General features: G+C 32.6%; 1 protein-coding gene across 5 annotated transcripts in view; it reads left to right on the top strand.

The window, feature by feature from the left end:
- Positions 1 to 16515, top strand: part of LOC115219228 — a 532468-nt gene that overhangs the window by 488819 nt on the left and 27134 nt on the right. The window lies entirely within an intron of this gene.

Below are 16515 nucleotides of genomic sequence, written 5' to 3'. Positions count from 1 at the left end.
AGGCTATAGTAGACAACACTTGCCCAAGGTGCCACACAGTATGACTGAACACACACCGATGTGGTTGGCAAGCAAGTTCCTTACCACACAGCTACGTTTATATATATATATATATATATATAATATATATATATATATATGAGTGTGTGTGTACGTATGTGTATAAAGAGAGAGAGAGAGAGAGAAATATATACATATATATAGATATATATACACATATATATATATATACATACATAAATACGTACATATATAAATACGTACATATATATATATGTGTGTGTGTGTGGGCATGTGTTTTGCTTTTTAAATATGATATAACGTCATCCGCGTTTGTCCATCTATTATCTTTATACATACATATATGATATAATGCATACACGGTAAGAAGACGCTATTATGTGTGTGCAAAAAGTGGTGCGCTTCTCAACCACGTGGTTCAAGGATCAGTCCCACTACGTGGCATATTAGGCAAGTACCATCCATTATCGCCTTAGGCTGACCAAGTCGTTCTAAGTGGATTTCTTAGTAAGGAACTGAAAGAAGCCATCATGTGTGTGTGTCTCTGTGTGTGCTTTTGTGCATGTGCGTGTACGTGTGTGTATGTGTGTGTATACGTGCGTGCGTGCGTCTATCTTTCTGTGAATGTTTGTCTTCCACCACGATTTGACAGTGCTGAAGCATGGCCGGAGTCTAACGACTGAAAGAAATAAAAGAAAACATATTCTTTTGTACATTCATTCTTTTATTGGAAGCCTAATAATTATTCTATCGTGTCTTGTGACGAACTGCTAAGTTACGGGGACGTAAGCACACCAATATCGGTTGTAAGATTGTGACGAGGGATATACACAGACACAAGTACACACATAATTATATATATACATATACTACAGGTTTCTTTCAATTTCCGTCACACAACTTGGTCGGTCGAGGCTATAGTAGACAACACTTGCCCAAGGTGCCACACAGTATGACTGAACACACACCGATGTGGTTGGCAAGCAAGTTCCTTACCACACAGCTACGTTTATATATATATATATATATATATATTATATATATATATATATACGCGAGAAAGAAGCAACAAGAATGGATAGGTTTTTAGTACAATCGTTTCATACAAGGACAGGCTTTATTAAAAGTTGTAAAAATTACAGCATATAAACGTGTCCCGTACTCATCAGCTAAAATACATGTGAGTTCTCTAGACATCCTAGTGGTTTAGGCTATACTCATGAAGTAATGTAGATAATTAAGTAACATAAACAGATTTCCAAAGTTCATTAAAGTTCTTTAAAGATGATGTACAGAATTTTAAAAAAGTTCTAATAGCATCACAGAGAAGGTGACCTAATCCATAGAGCACATATGAATTTCCAGAGATATGATGAGGGATTACATACTCACAGAAGACAAATTTATCCATTGTTATGTGGCAAATACCTAATCATATAACAAGAATTGATACCTACCACATTGTGTTCAACCATTGATAAATTTATCGCCTGTGAATATGAAATTCCTCTTCATTTCTCTGGAAACTTACATCTACACCATTGGAAATTGTGCATCTATACAAAGGATTAATTCACCCTCTCTGTAATGCTAATAAGCAGGAGTTGAGACCCACCTCGTTGTGATTAACAATGGATAAATTTGTCTTCTGTGAGTATGTAATCCCTCATCATATCTCTGGAAATTCATATGTGCTCTATGGACTAGGTCACCTTCTCTGTGATGCTATTAGAACTTTTTTAAAATTCTGTGATAAGACTGTACATCATCTTTAAAGAACTTTAATGAACTTTGGAAATCTGTTTATGTTACTTAATTATCTACATTACTTCATGAGTATAGCCTCAACCACTAGGATGTCTAGAGAACTCACATGTATTTTAGCTGATGAGTACGGGACACGTTTATATGCTGTAATTTTTACAACTTTTAATAAAGCCTGTCCTTGTATGAAACGATTGTACTAAAAACCTATCCATTCTTGTTGCTTCTTTCTCGCTTATAATCACCCCACATTACTTTATTGTTAAAACTATAGTTTTTTTTTGGTGCATCTAAGTTAGGTACCATATTCAAGTAAATTCATTTAAATTAACTTGAATCTTTATTGCTTTTTGTATATATATATATATATATATATACACATGCATACATATATATATATATATCCATTCTTTTATTTCTTTCACTCATTCTGCGGCCATGCTGGAGTACCGCCTTTATATATATATATATATATATATATATATATATATATATATATATATATATATATATATATATATATGTATGTATGTATGTATGTATGTATGTATGTATGTATGTATGTATATAAGCTATCTGAGCAAGTTTCCGAAGTGAAGGAATCTGAATGTATATATGTTCGTGTGTGTATGTGTGATTGTGTGTATGTTTGTGTGTGTGTGTGTGTGTGTGCGCGCGCGCGTGCGTGTGGAGACTGATAGAAATAAGTACCAGGCTTTCAAAAATAAGAAGTGGAGGCAATTCGTTCGACTAAAATTGCTCAGGCCTATGCTCAATCATGGCCGTCGACTGACAAGTGAAAAAAAATAAAATATAAATGCTATCTATATAACATTATCAATCGCACATGCAGAGTGTATGTGTTTTGCTTGTACGCTAGCTTGCTGCGGGAAAGCGTCCTCGGAAAGATTCGTGCAGGACATGGAAGCGTTGAAGAACATTGAATGCTTCAGACTCGCAGAGAACATGCTGAAAATTCGAGGAAAGTCAGAGATACCGATATTTTGCTATTATTGTAGTTCCTTGGGAAGATATACCCGATACACCACGAAACAAAATAAATCACGGGCCTGGAATATATATGGTAATAGTTTCAAGTCTATTTCCTGATGTACTATGACGTAGCGCATGTCAAACAATTAAGTTTCGAATTAAAAGCTGCTCGCATAAGGTAAATATTATATGGTCTTCCTGCAAGACCTGCCTATTGCATGCAGCTTAGTGATGGATATTTCAAAACTTAATGTGTGTTCATTTATTTGTAACATATATATATATATATATATATATATATACCTGCTTCGTCAGAGTATTAATGACTAGACTAAAATATTGAGATAGCAGTGATTTAGAATAATTTGAATATACATTTCTAATATGCATACTCAAAGAGTGAACTAATACTGTATTCAAGCCATAAGACGTTCTCTGAAGGACAAACACGCATACAACTTGACTGTATTCGAAATAATATAAAGCTGTAAGCCCTTCCTTTGTTGTACACCCTTGATTATTAGAAAATCATTGTGGAAGAAGTAGTAACGTTGTGATACGTCGTTTTCTGAAACAATAAAAAACTGTACGAACATATTTTATTAAGTCGATGTAAAATTATCAATATAAAAGTTCGAGTTAGTTTATCGATCGATCTGTAAAGGAAAACATTTAATTAATCATCGAATTTAAGTGGCACTGACTGGGTCATGAATCTGGACATCAATACTTGGTATTTAGAACGTTTGTCGCTTAGGATTATCGATTATCATTCTTGACCCTGCACAAGATCAAAAGGTGTCAAGCAAGACTGTTAAAATGAGCTTCAATTTATTTCCTTTAAATCAGAGTAAAATAACGTGTTACGCATAAATAACATTCAGGCGAAATAGCTTTGTTTAAGGGAACAATATAAAAGCAAAGAAACATGTACTTGGAAATTATTCATATGCTTTCAAATCAGTCTGTGGTATAATGAGAATGGATATGTTAGCAGACTTGATTAACATTAACGGCTATACATGTGGGTATTTCGACTGACTGGCTTCACGTAACAATATTGGAATTGATTACATTAAACTTTACAGGATTAATAATAATTTTCTGAAAGAGTAGAATTATAATTGAATCTGCTTAATGTGAGTGAATATTAAAAGAAACCACCAGCAACGATGTATGAATTAATGTCAGACATGTCGGCCTAGTTAACAGAAATCTATAATCTGCTCTCTTAAAAAATACACTATTACCATGGAATTGTGTGTAAAATATTTGGTTTCACTAAAAACCATTGATGTGTATATGCCTACATTTTTTTTTTCACTTAAAACAAATAATTAGTAGGGTGTACCAGCAATTTGAGTATTAAAATGATATACTTAGTGTTTGTAGGAAAAAAAATCTATACTTGCTCTTAGCTATATAAGTAGTGTAACGCAATAAAGCAATTGTCTCAATGAATATTATACGTTGTTTAAACTATTAAAATTCAAATGACCATTGCAAAATTCTACAAGTAATTAGCATTCGATAGCGTGTCATATTTTCTCACAGAGACAATGAATTGTTGACAAGTAATAACAATACGTATGTATTAGATATGCCAAATACCCATCGATTTCATTATAATTCTATCTAAAATAATTAAATTAAATATTTTGAAAATAGGAAATGTTATTTGTAGAAGAAAACATGGTCTGATAGTTAAAATACACATTTAAGAATGATTAAATGTAACGCATTTATCCAAAATACCAATGATTACACTACGTTAATACAACTACCACTTATATATACAGAGATAAAACAATGAAAGCAAAAAGTTACGATTGAGTTCATTGGTTAAACACAATATAATATTGTCATTTGTTTGTTATACAACAAATGATGAAGTTCACACGCAAAAATCTGAAAGCGCAATCATCTGCTGTAATATTTTGCCAATGTGCGACGAATTGTGCAATGAAAAAGCATCTTCATTCGCATTTATACTAAAACAGTGTCTTCTGAAAATGTTATTCCATTCTGTTATTTTGGCGTTGAGAAATACGTAATATGAAACATGCATAAAAGGGAGCAAGCTGGCGGAATATTTAGCACGGCAGAGAAATTGCATAGGTTCATTTCATTTGCGTTCAAATTACGGTGAGGTCAATGAAATAAGTACCAGTCAATGATAGGGGTCGATGCAATCGATTTTTTCTCACCTTCTCCGAAACTTTAGGCCATGTGCCTGTGATAGAAAAGAGGACTGTGAAACACGTACTAAGAATTGTTATGAAGAATACTTCAGCTTTACAAAAATATTAAAGATTAAACTGATGTGTGAGAATAGCAAACTAAATATAGAGATCCGCCGATTCTTATGTTTAGCATCTTATCAATAAATATCCAACTTATAGGCAATATTTGAATGCTTTGTGGAAAGAGTTGTCTGTCGTTTCAAACATAAAAATAAAGAACGGAATGAAACACAGATTCAAACACTACCATATCATGTATAATTAAACATCTCAAGATGTACACACACACACACACACACACGCAAACACACATGTATATACATATATATATATATATATATATATATATGCATGTATTTATACACAGACACGCCACGTGCTATGGTGATACGAAGCATTACATTCCACATAAGTATCATGTAAGGCGTACATGATGCTACTTGTTGGTTGGTCTTTGTGATAGAGTTTGCGACAGGATTTTTATTACCATACTGCAATGACCTTAGGTCTTCATGTGTGTATCATGATAGTTAATGTCTGTGCAGCATTTGAAATCGCTTTGTGAAGCACTTGGCGGAAATACTATTTGAAAATGCATACTAAAATAAAATAGAGGGTGATATCACAAGGTAGTGATACGCATAAACACACACTTGTTATCAGTTTAAATATGTCTGAGTCACATTTGATGACGTAACTAAAAGACTTTGTTCATGGAGTAAATCGGTGACCATGCATGGAGTCAGCTCACAGCCTCCCTAACCGATTAATTGGACGCATGCATTTCGGAGTGTTTATATCCCATCATCATCAGAGACACTGCCAACACATATGTACATATGTATATACTCACATACATATGCATATGAGTTATATTGTGTATTCGCATACACATATATTCAAATATATACATACATAAACATGTCCTCTAATGTAGGTGTGAATGGTAGGGATTTTACAGGTACGTTATGACTAAGTAATTAAATATTAGCAATTCCCAGCTGGTGGTAGACTTAAACAGCGAAGCTGTGTAACAGCCCCACTTAGCAATGTGCTAGTCTTTAGGGGAGAGTACTCAGTTAAAAGCATTCAGGTCAAGCAAAATTCCTCTTTCCCACCCACTGCAACTGGACCTGAACACTGCATTTTTGCCTGAATAAAAGGTATATCTCTCTCAGTCAACCTCTCTTTCTTTTGTTTTGCATGTTTGTCTCTCTCTCTCCCTCTCTCTCTCTCTCTCTCTCCCTGTATGCATATATATAGGTGTGTTTGTGTGCATGTGTGTGTATGCGTGCGTGTGTATGTATATATATATATATATATATATAAAGAGAGAGAGAGAGAAACATAGATAGACAGACAGATAGATAGATAGATAGATAGATAGATAGTTAGATAGATAGATAGTCAGATAGATAAATAGATAGATAGGCAGATAGGCAGATAGATAGATAGATAGATAGATAGATAGATAGATAAATGTCGTCCAGCTGGAGTGCAAGTATTCCTGAATAGACGTGTCTGACTCATTGAGCTTCGTGAGCAGCAAGTATGCACTGGCACCTACATCTTTACAAAACTACGCTGTTACCGGTAAACTAAAACCGTGACAGTGAAATCGCTAACGTCACAGCCACGTAATTATATATGATACAAGTAGTTTTGGGCGAACTAGCATGCATCCTCGTGAACGAGCTCGTTCCGTTGACCTTTATTCACCTACTGTAAATGTCTCCTGTAAAGTCGAGAAACTGTGAGTTCGAATTTTCCAGCTTCAAGTGTGAACATTCTTCTCCAGATCTTCCAGTAATAACACCTGCATACGTAACAAAATGTTCTTGAATGGCTTCGGCAAATTTGGTACAGCAGTAAAATCGAAGCAAGTCAGGTGTCGAAAATCTTAGATTCCATTCCGAACAAAATCGTCATATATCTGATAAACAATAAAATGCAGTCAAATTCAAAAGGTAAAACCAAAAGTTGTAGTGAAAGAATAGAGCAACAGAAATCATAAAAGAGTACGATCAAATGTTTTTCTTTTAAATTCAAAAGACGTAGGAATTAAATGTACGAATTTATCTGACGGCCCAATGTATGTACGCGTGCGTGATTGTTAAGCATATATACATACGCACGCACACACACACACACATATATATATATATACATGCATGCATACATATATGTATACATATATATATATATGTATATATATATATATATATATTATATATATATATATATATATATATATATATATATAAATAAATTTAACAATTAAGGATAACTTCTTAATAAGGAATCTTAACAAGAAATTATCAGGTAGTTAGCGTGAAAAACCTCGTAAGAGAAAAAAATTTCGAAAATAATTTCTTTCCTTTTGAAAATACTGATTTATATTGTATAGAGGGCATTATTACACATAAATGCCTCAAACTAAGAGGGATTTTAGTCATTACTACCAAAATTTCACTAATCGTGCCTAATGCAGTTTTCAAAGCCTGACATTTAAAAAATGGTACGATTAGTGAAATATTGGTAGTAATGACTTATGTCCCTCTTAGTGTGATCATTTATGTGTAATAATGCCCTCTATACAATATAAATTAATATTTTCAAAAGGAAAAAATTATTTTCGAAATTTTTTTCTCTTACAAGGTTTTTCACGCTAACTACCTGATAATTTCTTGTTAAGATTCCTTATTAAGAAGTTATCATTAATTGTTAAATTTATTCCGAAGAAATACTTTTCCTACCCGTCATGCAGTTCGAGAAAGCACGCCATTTACCGAATATATGAGTTATAAACATTTCCATGAGCTTCGCCGGAGAGAGCAGATGTCTGTTCGACTTCGCCAGGTATATTTATGATGTATTCAGAATCAGTTCTACTGATGAACATAGACGTATTTGACGCGTTAAGTGTGAAATCACAGGTGATATAGAACTAACTTCATTTTTTAAATGTCCTGCTTTGAAAACTGCATTAGGTACGATTAGTGAAATTTTGGTAGTAATGACTTATGTCCCCTCTTAGTGTGAGGCATTTATGTGTAATAATACACTCTATACAATATAAATTAATATATATATATATATATATATATATATATATCCATGCATAAAAATATATAAACATATGCACATACTTACATACATATAAAAATATGTAGTCAGATAAAGCGAATCTAGATATGTAGCTATGTAGACTGCTAGCAATAAAACAGTTATACATTTACTTATTTTCAGTTTCGAGTCAAAGATTAAAGTAAAATAAAATACTTCGATTTATGAAGAGATTCAGAAATATTCGAAGTTATCACCGAACTGAATTTTTATTATCAAGTTACTACCTTAATTCTATTAGAGTAAATCCATCTATAAAGAAACTGTGTATATCTCGACACAAGACCGAAAGAATAATAATATCTTTAAACGTACTATTTGGTGGTGGCAAGATCAACAAAGTCGTTCGTTATGTTATGTGAGCAGTGCCTGATGATTTTGCTTGGATACCAGTCTAGAAACATATTAGAGTATGTTTGTCCGAAAAGATGAAGAATGCAGATTCTAGGATTCGTAAGTGAAAACTAACTATGTCTTCCACTCTGAAAGTCAGCTTCATTCAATTTGCAATTTAAACGTTACAGTTATTTTATTCTTAGAAAAAATCCATATAATGGTAATTCGATTTGCAAATGTTAATTAGAAAGGAAATACTAGGATAATGTGAATACTTCGGTGTCTGAAGATGAAACAAAACAATAGGTAGAAGAAAAAGAAATAAAAATTATTAGATGAATATACGCAAAAATTATTTATAAACGAAATAGTTCTTGCATCTCTAATATGTACTTTGATGCTTACACATTCAAATGTTGTCAGTTAGATCTTAATAAAATACCGCGAAGTAAATTTCAAGAAAATGTGTGTGATATCACTATGTAGGTGATCAGATGGATCCATGAGTCTGTCAGAATAAAGGCTTGATACATATGAACGCTTGTGCATACATGTATGCATCACGCACATGTAAAAACAAATAGATTCGCATATGTAACGACATATATATAATCTGCATATTTGAATGCCAGCGAGTGAATGTATCAGTCCGTGTGTCCGTGATCTGTGCGTGTGAATAATACATATATTCCAGAGCCCAATCGCATACACACGTGAATATACACATGCGTACACACACATACGCACACACACACACGCACACAAACAGACATCCTAATGTTGGCTTATTTCACTTCACGTATGTCTTTTATACTTTTGAGAGTGACCTTTTCACCCTGATAACGTCCTATTTTCAGTCACTGTGTGATGAATTCTGCTATAATTGCAAATTTGAACATTTAAGATATATTAGATTTACATGTGAGCATATTATTTTCAGATAGTTGATTAGTATATTACTTTCATATATATTTTATGTCGTAATAAAAACTGAACTAGTAGCAAAACCACTATATAGTCCTAACTAAACGCCAGCGTATTCATTTACTACATTATATTCTCCCAAAGACCACTTTTATTATTTGCTTTATCAAGAAATAAATAGACTAGAAACAATTCTGTTACATTTTATCAGAACACTACCAGCTTATAGAAAGACCAAGCTTGTGCGACTGTCATTTTAACGGGCTGCAGTACAGTTCAAACATTACGCGCTTCATATATATATATATATATATATATATATATATGTATGTATATGTGTGTGTGTATACATATATATATATAATATATATTATATATCTATATATATATATATATATATATATGTATATATATATAATATTATATATATATATATATAATATATATATATATATATTATATATTATATATATATATATATATATATATATATTATATTATATATATAATATATATATAATTATATATATGTACGTATATTATATATATATATATATATTTGTGAGTTGGTTTAAGCAAACACTATCTGAGAGAGATATTCTTTAAGTATTAGAAATAGCTGAAGAAATTTCTTTAGCTGCTATTTCTAATGAGTTCAGTATGTGGCAAAGTAATTTATTTTACTAAGCCCTTATATATAATGTAATATTTTGAATTCGCCTAAAATGGTCCCTTTACATACTGAATACTTGGTGAAATTGATTAATAATTAATTAATTTTACCCTCAATTGTTGAAATTATATATATGTACGTAATATTATATATATATATATATATATGTATATATATATATATATATATGTATGTATATGTGTGTGTGTATATATATATATATATATATGTATACATATATATATATATATATACATATATATATATATATATATATATATATTATATATATATATATATATATAGATATATATATATATTATATTATATATATATACACGTATGTAAGTATGTCTGTCTATATACAAGTATGCATGTATTCAGATAGATAGATAGATAGATATTCTTTATTTCTAACAAATGTAGTGGTAGCACTAAGTTAAAATACCCTTCTGTCTATTCTACTTGACAACGGAAATAAAACTTGAAAAGTTAAATTTGCTGCAGTATTCGACTGGTGATAATTTTTTATAAATACTTGGGCTAAGAAACACAGAATATATTCGTACATTGGTTGTAGACGATAATCGTCCAGTAGTCGGTGAGAATACTAGATTCTTATTTCTGCCTTCTGTTCTTTGTCTTTTTTTTTTTGGCAACATGTACTTATTTACAGGTGCTTAGAAAGAGGTGAAACTTCGATGCTAATATATATTATATATATATATATATATATATATATTATATATATATATATATATATATATATTATATATATATATATGTACGTATATTATATATATATATTATTTGTGAGTTGGTTTAGGCAAACACTATCTGAGAGAGATATTCTTTAAGTATTAGAAATAGCTGAAGAAAATTCTTTAGCTGCTATTTCTAATGAGTTCAGTATGTGGCAAAGTAATTTATTTTACTAAGCCCTTTTATATAATGTAATATTTTGAATTCGCCTAAACTGGTCCCTTTACATACTAAATACTTGGTGAAATTGATTAATAATTAATTAATTTTACCCTCAATTGTTGAAATTATATATATGTACGTATATTATATATATTATATATATATATATATATGTATATATATATATATATATATGTATGTATATGTGTGTGTGTATATATATATATATATATATATGTATATATATATATATATATATATATATATATATATATATCTATATATATATATATATATATATATATATATATTATATATATATATATATATATATATATATATATATATATATACACGTATGTAAGTATGTCTGTCTATATACAAGTATGCATGTATTCAGATAGATAGATAGATAGATAGATATTCTTTATTTCTAACAAATGTAGTGGTAGCACTAAATTAAAATACCCTTCTGTGTATTCTACTTGACAACGGAAATAAAACTTGAAAAGTTAAATTTGCTGCAGTATTCGACCGGTGATAATTTTTTATAAATACTTGGGCTAAGAAACACAGAATATATTCGTACATTGGTTGTAGACGATAATCGTCCAGTAGTCGGTGAGAATACTAGATTCTTATTTCTGCCTTCTGTTCTTTGTCTTTTTTTTTTTTTGGCAACATGTACTTATTTACAGGTGCTTAGAAAGAGGAGAAACTTCGATGCTAATATAGGGCAATAGTGAAAAGTTTGGAGGTAAAACAATAGAAAGAAGAGTTACTTCCCTTTTGTTGGCATACTTAATTCCAAATGAAATAATTTTAGTAACTACAAAATTTAGGGCGCCTTTCTTTGTCGAACAGAGGGCAGCCCACGCCTCTCTTTATAAAGCAGGCAGTCTCACAATATTCGGCCTCATCTCTGCTGATTTATATTACACCAGCTACGTTAAGTCTGAGTCGGACATCATTTAAAGGCGATCTTTCGTTTGTAGTAGCACGTTTCCGTCGATGATTTCCGTAAAAAACTTTTATTTTCTTACATATTGGCTTGCGGGAACATTTGAAGTAATGAGAGCGAAAGAGACTAAGAGAAAGCGATTTTATGACGAGGGAATTTCTTTTGAAGTTACCGAAGCAATGATGTACATGTGTGTGTGTGCGCGCGCGTGTGTGTGTGTGTTTGATGGGGTGTGGGAGACAGACAGTATGTTGTGCAAGTGAAGTGCTTCTGTTAGTGTGTGTGAAGAGACAGAGAGAGTAATGTGTGAAAGAGATAACTGACATTTTTTACTTGGTGTATGTGTATATGTATGCATGTATGTGTGTGTGTGTGTATGTATCTATGTATGTGTGTGTGTATGTATGTGTGTATGTATCTATGTATGTGTTTGTGTATGTATGTATGTATGGCCGATTCAGTGTAATTTTTTACTCGGTGTATGTGTATATGTATGTCTGAATGTATGTGTGTAAGTATGTGTGTGTATGTATGTATGTATGGCCGATTCAGTGTAATTTTTTACTCGGTGTATGTGTATATGTATCTCTGCATGTATGTGTGTGTGTGTATGTATCTATGTATGTGTGTGTGTGTGTAAGTATGTGTGTGTGTATGTGTATATGTATGTATGGCCGATTCAGTGTAATTTTTTACTCGGTGTATGTGTATATGTGCTTCGGTAACTTCAAAAGAAATTCCCTCGTCATACAATCGCTTCCTCTTAGTCTCTTTCGCTCTCATTACTTCAAATGTTCCCGCAAGCCCATATGTAAAAAAATAAAAGTTTTTTACGGAAATCATCGACTGAAACGTGCTACTACAAACGAAAGATCGCCTTAAATTCTGATTTCGAAATTATTTAGCTTTATTTAAAGCATCATCGCATTCTATGGTATACTAAGTTGAATCTTAATGCCGATTCATAACACTCAAAATTCTTTCAACTGGATGTATATAAAACAGCACAAACCGGGTCTTTAAAAAAATAACTAATTTGAACTAACTTTTACTTTACAGACATGAAATGTTCCTACTGGACACGTTGAATACCGTGTTTATTATTATTTCACTTGACAGATTATATGAAGCTACCTAAATTAAGTTTACCAGTTTGACTACTCCTAAAGTTACAAAGGTTGTTTGTAGAGGTTTTATCACGGATCCAGTCTAAAGTAAACGCAACGTTTGAATACCGCAGATTACCTTACAGAAGTCTAGCCTATATATGTGTGTATATATATATATATGAATTAGAGCAAAAACACTATTATGTAATTCAAACAATGATAGACATAAATTCATATAGAGAAAATAAAATATATTATAAAACATATATCTAGATCACAAAAAGTACCAAAAAATTAATAAACATAATATAATAAGTAAAAAGACTACGTACATATATATTTTTATTGTGAAATTTGGTTTAATACTAAAATGAATTTTCCCCTGTAAGTTTGGAGTTATACTCCTTACTATTATTATTATTATTATTATTATTATTATTATTATTATTATATTATTATTATTATTATTATTATATTTTTTCGTCTTTCACATTTGCTTCTATTTCTTTCCGAGTGTCTACCCGACTCCTAGGGCAAAGAAACTCATAGTATACATTGGTAGGCCATTAAACTAAACTCACTAGTTAGTTCATTCTTTTTTCTTTAAAGAAATAAAGTTAAATTAAAATATATGGGTAGTAATAGTTCTCACATCGATAATGATCTTCTCAATACGTGTGATGTACCAGTTAAGACAATCTTTTGCACTTCTTGCAGGGATGGTAAGCCAGGGATTATTCTCATATAATTTTCGGTTCCCTTCTTGATCATTCCTAGTGCTCCTACGATCACTGGTATTGTAACCGCCTTGAGATGCCACATCTTCTCAATTTCAATGAGCAGGTCTTTATATTTTCTAAGCTTGTCAAGCTCTTTCGCCGAGATATTATGATCACAGGGGATGCTCATGTCGATCAATAAGCAAACTTTATTGTGTTGGTCTTTCACAACTATATCCGGTTTATTGGCTTTGATGGTTCGGTCTGTATGTACTGGAAAGTCCCACAGAATCGTTACATTTTCTCCTTCAGTTACAGCTTCAGTGTGGTGATTATACCACTTGTCGGCAGTTTTGATATTGTAATGCCGACTTATTAGCCAGTGTAGATATTGGCCAACTCTGTCATGTCTTAATTTATACTCCACTGGTGCTAAGACTTTACATCCAGACATTAGGTGGTCCACTGTTTCAATCATGTCGTTGCAGAATCGGCATTTTGGGTCTGCTCCATTTTTCATCACATTGGCCTGGTAGTTCCGAATGAATAGGCTTTGATCTTGAGCAGCCAGGATGAAACCTTCGCTCTCTGCTTTTAGCCCTGAGCTCCGTAGCCACTGATGGGTTTGCTTCTGGTCAACATCAGCTTGTTTGCTACGGGCCACATATTTGCCGTGCAGAGGTTTCTCCTCCCACCTATCAGCCAAATGCTTGTGCGCTTTTTTCCGTTGCCATTATTTTCACCTTCTTTGCAACAATAGCTGCCGTACTTCCCTCGGGTGGTTCAGTTTGGGTATCCTGCACGAGATCAATAGCAAATTCTGGAAAGCGGTCTTGGCACACTTCTCAAGCCCAAACTCCATCCCGATGTCATCACTGAATGCTTTCACAGTGCGCAATATGCCTTCAAGTTCATTATCGTCTTTACCATAGAGTTTTAAGTCACCCATATAAAATAGATGGCTTATTTTTTTATTGGCAATTTTATACCCATACCCTGTTCTGTTTAATTCACTTGTAAGGGGTATTAGGGCTATGCAGAATATTAGAGGTGAAAGTGAGTCACCTTGAAAAATCCCACAGCTGATGTTTATGTTCTCTGAGGCAAGTACTCCATTAGAGTGGTATAATTGGAGATTCGTATTCCACAACGACATATTGTGTTTCAGGAAGCTTGAAATCACAGGGGAAATTTTGAAGATATCCAGAGATCTCAAGATCCATGGATGCGGTATAATGTCGAAGGCCTTTTTATAGTCAATCCATGCGGAGCTGAGATTTCTGCGCTTGTTGTGACAGTTCTCAAGGATCATACAATTAATTAACAGTTTATCTCTGCATCCGTATGGGCCTCGGCGATACCCTTTTTGTTCAATGGGGAAAATATCGTTCTTCTCCATGAATATATATGTTTTCTCCGCCAGGATAGATGTTAGGATTTTATACGTGGTGGATAGACAGGTTATTGGCCGATAGTTTTTTGGATGGTTGGTTTCGTTATTCTTTGGGAGTAGGTAAGTAATACCACTTGCTAACCATTCAGGTGTTTTCTTTAGGTCTCTCATAATTCCATTGAGCAGCTGAACTAGCTTACCGTGTGCGTATGGGAGCGATGCGAGCCAGAAATTCGGCACACTATCTTTACCAGGGGATTTCCAATTATGGGCCTTCGTGAGTGCCTTTCTTAGGTCTGCTATTGTGATGTCTTCTCATGCTTGTTGTTGTAAATTTTGGTAGGATCCTTCCGTTTGTATAATCCACTCTGTATTTATGTTGTACGTCTTCATGTCAATCCAAATCCTTTTCCAAAAGTTTTGAACTTCTTCCGTCTTTAACGGTTACTTTCTCCTTCCCTATTTCTCTGTAGAATTTTTTGGCATTGGATGTGAACAGCTTATTTTGCTTTTAAAACTTGTTTCTCTTCTCAAGTTTTCGTATTCTTTGGGCTTTTGCTTTGACTTTGTGTTTCAGCGTTTCTTTTATTGATATCAGTTCTTCTGTAGGTGAGGATCCAAATTTTCTCTTCATCTTTCTTCCTGTTCTGGATCTTACATCATTTCCACTTATTAGTTCATTTAATATTGATATTTCCCCTCTCATAAATTCAATCTCTTTTTCAATTTTACTTCTCCACGTTTGATTTCTTCCCAGGTTTGGTTTTCTTTGTTTTTTCGGGGGCATACAGCTTGTTTCAATTGCCCTAGCAGAAGCGTAACTAATTTCATTTAACTCAGTAAAATCAGGTTTCAATTCTTGTATTATTTTATTTGTTACATAGTTGCCAATTTTGATTTGTTTTTTTTATTTTGGTTTGTATTTGAGAGTTTATGAAGTGGTTCTCTATCATTCATACTTGTATGTCTTACACCTTCAAGCGTATTCAGGATTTTCTGCCTCATTTCTGCCATAGACTCTCTGTGTTCTTCAGCAAATGCGAGATCTTCTGTTACTTTTGTTTTATCATTTTCCTGGCTATCTTTAACAGGTTCAATATAATTTCTTGTGTCTTCAGGCCTTTGCGTACTTTGGTCAGATGGCAGTCTTTCAATTAAGCCTCGTGGCGGGCTATTCTGTTCATCTGATTCTTCATTTCCTTTGTGTCTTATATTTATGTTATTTTCTGTTGCGTGCTTGATCGCGCTTATTTCACTGTCTGTGAGTCTGTTATTTCTAAGGATATCCCTCCTCACATTTGCTAATTTGTTCTCGTCCAAATAGGGCCT

This window comes from Octopus sinensis, linkage group LG1, assembly GCF_006345805.1.
Source record: "Octopus sinensis linkage group LG1, ASM634580v1, whole genome shotgun sequence".
Classification (NCBI taxonomy): Eukaryota; Metazoa; Mollusca; class Cephalopoda; order Octopoda; family Octopodidae; genus Octopus; species Octopus sinensis.
The sequence above is the reverse complement of the archived record's forward strand: the minus strand, read 5'-3'. Positions and strand labels throughout refer to the sequence as shown.